This window comes from Mangifera indica, chromosome 4, assembly GCF_011075055.1.
Source record: "Mangifera indica cultivar Alphonso chromosome 4, CATAS_Mindica_2.1, whole genome shotgun sequence".
NCBI lineage: Eukaryota > Viridiplantae > Streptophyta > Magnoliopsida > Sapindales > Anacardiaceae > Mangifera > Mangifera indica.
The window spans coordinates 2,011,329-2,017,680 of NC_058140.1; the positions used below are offsets into that span (position 1 = coordinate 2,011,329).

The 6,352-nt window shown below is 32.0% G+C and overlaps 1 pseudogene; it reads right to left on the bottom strand.

The window, feature by feature from the left end:
• Positions 1 to 488: 488 nt before the first annotated feature.
• LOC123213638 lies at positions 489 to 3,609 on the bottom strand (annotated as a pseudogene).
• Positions 3,610 to 6,352: the final 2,743 nt, after the last annotated feature.

Below are 6,352 nucleotides of genomic sequence, written 5' to 3' on the forward strand. Positions count from 1 at the left end.
AAAACCTATTAAAATCACTTGAAATTACTTATTGAGATCACTTGTTGATGTGACTTGGGCTTCTACTCCTAAAACCTCCTTAAATGATAGTTTTGAATGGGTAATCTATAATGTAGTTATACTGCATTAGGTTTTGGAGTAGGGACCTAGCTAATTTATAGTAGGTTAATTGACCCCACATTAAGGTACAATAAACCTTAAGATCTACACTTGTACTGTCTATCAAGATCATAACCTTTAAGTGTATTAGACTTATCTTTATTAATCACTTAAACTCATCTGTAAACTAACATTGGACTATTCGATTACCCATTTTATTAAACTAAAACCATAATCAATGTTAGCCTACGTTAGAAAATTTCTAACATCAGTTCCTCATAAACACTCCTGTAATTTCGTGCAAGCATTACATGTTTATTAATTAATAAATCATTCAAAAATTTGAACTTAACATGTGCCCACTTTTTCATCTCCTTTAGTTGTACCTGTTAGGGAAAATCACCATCCTTTAGTTGAGAATTAATTATGAACTTAGTTGTATGGTGAATAGGAGTTAGGTCTCTTTCTGCCTGATTGTTCAAAGAACAATCACATAAAGATAGAGATAGTATAAAATTTATCCTGGTGCTTATACTTGAAGATATAATTTTTATAGTGGTTTATTGAAACTAACCTATCCACCATGAATTAAACCCATCATAGCCTATACAGTGTAAACTAAATTTGACCTGTTTCCTTCGAAAGGCATGTATTTCTAAATGCCCTAGTTCCTAGGACAACAAATTAGTACATTTGCTTAGTACATTGTAATATAGTAAGAAATCAATTGGTACAAATACATACCTTTTCTGGACAAGAATGATAACACTCTCCCTAACCACCATTCTCTATATGTGATTTAAGAAGAAAATCAAGACCTCTATGCATAGTTACAGAATTGTTGTATGTCTTGCCGACGGCTGCTAGTCCTCCAAGTGCAAACAAAGTAGCATATGTGAAGCAGACTCCCTAACACCCATGCCTATATATGTATATTTTAATTGAAAATATATATCATGCATATGTACTTTAATATAATTGACAATAATTATATTTATCATGAATCATCAGACAATTGAACGTTTTCCAAGTAGCCAACTGCTTTTGTGATGAAATTTTCCTGGATATAACTTCTCAAACAAAACTAAAGCATGGACAACTGACGATGTGCACTCAACATATTCGTGCTCAATCACTGTGCTAGCAAAAGATTCTGTGGGATTCAGTAACAGAAGCCAAAATACATCAGAAGTGCCAGTCATTAGTATATTTGTGATAGACACTAATTAGAAAGATTTAACACATCACAGTCATATCAGTATGTAGTTTCAACCACTTATTTCCAACCATTCTTGGGCTACGGCTAGCTCCTAGCCAGTGAGACCTTCATTTTTGCTCTGCAGGGAGTCAAACAATAGAGCTTTTATTGATCTAATATAAAAACATAAAACATATATAATCTTGAAAAATATGTTTAAGGAAATTTCTTCGAGAAATTATTGACATGTGTGTGCCTGTAATGATAACAGGATACGAACAAAATCATATAACCTCTCAGATTCCATTTTCTCCCCAACAATTTTGAGTGGCATCATTGAGAAAGGCAGACAACACTAAATAAAATGAGAAACAATATCTACGGTGAGATACAAGGAAATAAACAAATAACTTCTCTTTGTTTGATCAATAATTTTAGAATAAGTTTATAAATACCTTCAAACCTTCAGCAATATAATTAGAAACTTGCCATCCATGATCTTGATCAGAGAAAGTTCGAATCCCTTGGAAATATGTCGATACATTCCCTTAAAGTCACCAGAAGGATTGTCCTTCACCTTAATTTACAAATAAAATGTAAAATCATTAACTCTTAGGAAAATTCAATAGAACTAATGCTTGGTTTATTAAATGTTAAATTACGTGAGATGCCTTGATAAATTTGTGTCCTCTTATGAGTACAGGCCCTATTTCATCAATGAGAATACTAGCAAGCAAAACTTGAATAGCAAAACTAGTATCCCACTGCTGGCGTCCAAAACTGTGCATTTGTAACAATGGAATTAATTCATCAATGCTAAATCAAAACTAGACTTCATTGAATTTGGTGATACATACTAACTGATTAATTAATTAATTATTTACCTACCTGCATCTTTATTCCATCTTCACCAACCCATAAGTAATCTGGAATCCTAGCTAGATGCCTCTTGAAATAATCTCCATTTGGATCTTCAACCCAACAGGCTAGCATGCATAACACCTATGTATATATAATTCAATCAAAAGAATCAGATAGATGGATACACAGAATAAAAGAAATGATGCATTTGCATATCTAGTGAATTGCAATTTGACATTTTGCACACATCCAATGGTAATGTACTGATTATTCTCATCTTCATAATGAATGTGCTTCATTGGTACTTGAAGTGATCTCTCTCTTATCAACTTGTTGAAAGGCCAATGTGTAAGAAAAGGCTCAGAGAATATATATATACAGTCCCAAATCAAATCTTGAATTAAAGGATAGGGATAGTAAAGATCCTCCTGCAATTATAACAACTTTCAATTTATATATATAGATATATATAATTTAAAAAAAGGAACACAAATAGCAAGCATATACATATGAGCAATACTATGTGTACCCATTTTTGGTACACAATCATGTACACAGTGATGTGTCATCATGTAATTAGATGATTTTAAAACATGTGTCATCATATGATAAAGAAACATCCAATCACATGATAATACATCATTTGTGTATACAAATTGTGTACCAAAAATGAGTATACATAGTTTTATTGTATACATATATACATATACATATATATGTGTGTCTGTGTCTGTGAATAATTATAATCTCACCTTGGCACATAAATGGCGTACTTTCCCCCAATTAACTTGATTGTAAGGTTGAGCGTAGAGCTCTTCCCTCAGTTGTAGAATAAGAGATGTAATTGGGCCAACAAATTTCTTGCCATATAAATATGACATTGGCATGTACACCAAGCGGCAGTAACACCACATCTTGGTTGCATTTGTGAAGAATCAAACTTATAAATTAAATCGATTAATAACAAAATCTGAATCCAAAATGATGCGAAACTAACCTGGATGTATTGGAAGAAATAATTGAAGGATCCAAAATTCATGAGGCATTGGGTTGCTTCCAGACCAATCGAACATGCCAAGTATCTACGACAAATATAAGAAAATTTAGTGTATAAGAATCGATGACACATCAATGAAGTTAATATGTAGATAGAGTGATGTGGTTACCAAAAGCCAAGTCTTTCCCCAAGAAGGAATATGAGTGACACCACCACGATCAAGGGTCCATTTTTGAGCTGTAGCACAAGCATTATCTTGGCCACCATCAGGTCCTTCTCTAAGGATACACATGGTAATGTAGCTCAGAGCTATACAAAACATGGAGTTATGACCTTTATTGTGAAATCCCCACCCACCATCTTCATTCTAATGATAATATATGTATTGAAGGATTTCCTTCTTATGCTCTGCTGGAAATACACTGTCAAGATGCCTCGTTATATAGGTGCACATCACTTGCATATGGGCAATTCTTTTTAGATGCATGTCATTAATATGAAATTTTGTTCCAAACAATGTACTATCTAATTACCAATGAAGGAAGGAAAAACAAAAGACTAGTAGGCTAATGACTGTCGAAGGCTTGCAAGGTTGAAAGGTAATGGACCGCCCTCCTCAACGAGACTGTAGCTAAAATACCCAAATATTAGTTATGGGAAACTTTAGGGGGGCTATGTGAAATTTTGTGTAAGTATGGGTTTAAATGAAACTTTCCAATAAATATTAATAAAGCCATTAGGCTTTGTTTTTCTTTTCATTCTTCAACGAAAAGAAGCAGAGACGCAGACGAGAGAAAGAAAGGGAGAGAAGGGAAGAAAGAAAAGAAAAGAAGAAAGAAGAAAGGAAAGAAAGAGGGAGAAAGAAGAAAGAAGAGAAAGGAAAAGGGAATAGGGTATTTAATTTTGTTCAAATAATTTTAGGGTTTGATTTTCACTATTCAATTTAGGGATTTCCAAAATTCTAACCATGTTGTTTCAAATTGGTTTGAATAGGCGAAGAAAAAGGAAGAATAGCAAGAGATTTTAACACCGACTTAGAGACCCAAATCAGTGAGTGGGAATAAACTTTTTCTCTATAGTTTTTTTGTATAATTTACATTTATAGTCTTGTGAAATTTTATAATATTTATTGTGAATCCTTGAAAATGGTAACATGGATTTGGTGGAAATATCTCTCTCAAAAAAAGAAATAATAGTTTCCTTTATACATGTTATGGGTGGCTATAAAGTAAAAGTTATATTATTATGTGGATTCAGAATGCTTAGTTAAGTTATGTTATGTGTACCTGATAACCACAATGAAAAGAAAAAAAATTTTAGTTGGTGACCAAGTGAATTTCTGAAAATTGATTAAATTGATGTTGTGTTGTGGTTGCATTGGGAGTGTTTAATTTAGCCTTATATGTGATTGACATTGCTTAAGGTGGTTGTGGCATTTGCCGATGATTATTGTCCAAAAAAATTCATATTATCAAGTCATTTTATTATATATATATGGTGATAAGAAATTATATCATTCAGAGGTTCTTGGTTATTACCTATTATGCAATTAGTGCTCTGCCTATGTGATATTTATGTCAAATACGATAGATTTAGGTGTTCTACCTGTGCGATATTTATGTCAGGTATGACAGACTTTAGTGCTCTGCTAGTGCTTTATTTTATATCAAGTATGACAAATTTGAGTGTTTTGCCCGTGTGAGGTGGTAGTATATTGGGTATGACAGTTGTTTTTCCTCTTGTTCTACCTATGTGAGGACGCCCCTTGGGTATGACAAATTTTCCTTGATATGATATTTTTCTGATAGGTGTATGTTGATTGTTACATTATAATGGTTATTGAGCTGAACGTGAAAAATTCATGAGTGATTGATATGTCAACTATGTTGAAGGGCCAGAGGCCTAATTAAACTATTCTTATGATTTTTTTGAAATGAATGAAGATGTAAATTTTTGTTATGTATATGATAAGGTTGGAGGCCTGATTCCAGGTTTATTTTATGATTTTTGGATTTAATCAAGATGTATCATGCTTTGTAACCAGGTAAAGGTTGGAGATCTATAGATGATATTAGGTTAAGTGCTATTATATGGTGTAGAAATTTTTAAAACAGAAATACAGGACGCATTTCGACCCTCTAAGCCATGATGGTACTTACAAAGGTTATGGGATTAGCGGGTCGGGATGGGTCCTGTCAGTAGCTGTTTCATACGTTATTTCTTCACCATCCTCCACCTTTACAGGTGAGATCATTTGCTTGAAAATTTTCTTCTGAAGAAACTAAAATTTTTCAAACACGGAAAATTAATTATTCAATAAACAAATATATATTTAGGTACTTATGAGCAAGACAAATTGGAGATCAAATACAAACTTTAAAATTGTATTAACATGATTGGTTAATTGACGCTTGAAAATGGAGGTTTTGTGGATGTCTTGTAAGAAAAATGGGCCGAAAATGCTAGAGAAATAAAATCAGTGTGAATGAAATCTACGTTGACTTGAGTTTGTATGTAATCAATGTTTTTAGAACTGGATTGGTGATCGAACTGGTGGTTTCACTGGTTCATAGTTCGATCAGCTTGATTTGTTCAACCGAAGAATCAACTGATTCAACTTATTATCAAATTATAATGAATAGGTTTTGTTTAAAAATTTGTAAAAAATAAAATCAATAAAGATACCCATACTTATGGAGATTAGAACATATCATTTTTAAGTAATAACAATTATTCATTTGATTTCAATGAAACAATTAAAAAAAAAGTCGCAATCTGATGATGCAGAAAAAACATAATTCTATAAATTATTACCTATAGAAGACATTTCAATGGATATAAGATACTTTTTTTAATTTTATTTTGCCCTTCTTCGCACTTATGTTATCTTTTCGTTCCGATCTGTATTAGAACAAAAATAGATAATTTCGAATAAATTTTTAAATCTTTGAATCATAACCTAGCAAACATAAAATGTTCCTAGGTTATTGGAAAAAAATATTCTGATGTAATTAATCGAGAAAGTGACATAATTAGCCAAGAGAGATATTATTAAAAATAAAATAAAATTTGTTTAAAAAAATAAAATCACTAAAAATTTACTTAAAAAAATTTAGGTAAAAAAATTAGTGTCTATTTTAGTTAATATCCCCAAGGATTTAAAAACCGAACCGGTCGGTTTGTGAACTGGTACTGTA